The sequence below is a fragment of the Mastomys coucha genome, unplaced genomic scaffold, assembly GCF_008632895.1.
Source record: "Mastomys coucha isolate ucsf_1 unplaced genomic scaffold, UCSF_Mcou_1 pScaffold6, whole genome shotgun sequence".
In the NCBI taxonomy this organism is placed as follows: domain Eukaryota; kingdom Metazoa; phylum Chordata; class Mammalia; order Rodentia; family Muridae; genus Mastomys; species Mastomys coucha.
The window spans coordinates 74,785,590-74,786,591 of record NW_022196912.1 but is presented as its reverse complement, the minus strand read 5'-3'; the positions used below and the strand labels follow the sequence as shown (position 1 = coordinate 74,786,591).

At 47.0% G+C, this 1,002-nt stretch overlaps 1 pseudogene; it reads left to right on the top strand.

The window, feature by feature from the left end:
* Nucleotides 1-535: 535 nt before the first annotated feature.
* LOC116081032 overlaps nucleotides 536-1,002 on the top strand; it is a 116,402-nt pseudogene continuing 115,935 nt past the window's right edge.

The following is a 1,002-nucleotide window of genomic DNA, read 5'->3' as shown; positions in this document are numbered from 1 at the left end:
TCTTCAAAGACATGGAAAGGACAATTCTCAATTTCTTATGGCAAAACAAACAAACAAAAAAAACCCAAGATAGCAAAAACAATTCTTAATGTATAGCTGAAGGAAGCCGGCCCACAGCTTCACTTCATTCCGTGGGTGATTCACGAACAGGGGAACTCGAGATTCTGTAAGATAAGCGGGTAGGGAGAAAAGAGAGACGACACCAGGAAAGTGTTCTTATCGAGGTGTGTACTTTACTTAAAGAAACGGAAAATATATATCCTTGAGGCAACAGAGTCAAGCCTTTCGGCAGATAGGTGAGAGCGGGGAAACAGGCATATCAAAGCAAGAACTCCAGGCAGGAGGGCAGATCAAAGTATTAGTCTCTATGAAAACTGGGCTTTCAGTTCTGGCTTTAATCTCTCGGGCTGGCTCCAGACCCCTGGTGAGTCGAGTTGAGGTGTTGTCTCTGGTGCCGGTTGAGACCTCTCCGAGAAATCAGCAGGGCTCCCACATTTCACCCTTAACTGACTAAAACAAAATAGGAGAATGCGATATGATCTTGGCACAAATACATGGGCAAGGTGCGGAACGCCTTCTGGCTCCACCCTACAAGGCGATAACGCACAGTGGGAATTCCAGGCCAAGAAACGTCTGTTACTCAGATGGCCTTCATCCACTTGCCGCCTACTTTGGTTTCCCAGCCAAGAAGGGTCAGGTGCACACACTTCCATGTAAAATGCCAAGACTCGTCCGCAAACCCAAAGTCTAAGGTCCATCGTAATCTCTGAAGATGTCTGACGTAACTGTTTCAGTCAGGTGTAGAATTCAACAGGGCAGGGTGCAGCCAGGAGTCAGAGCTCGTCGCTGAAGGTTGATTTCAGAAAGATGCAAATCAGTTCTTAGCAGTTGTAGAGGAACCGAATTAACCTGTGAATACCCGGAGGCTAGAGCACTGCAGAGCCAGAAGGTGTAACTGAAAGTCTGAAGACAGAAGTTCAAAGTTCGGTCGCCAGCAAAGCA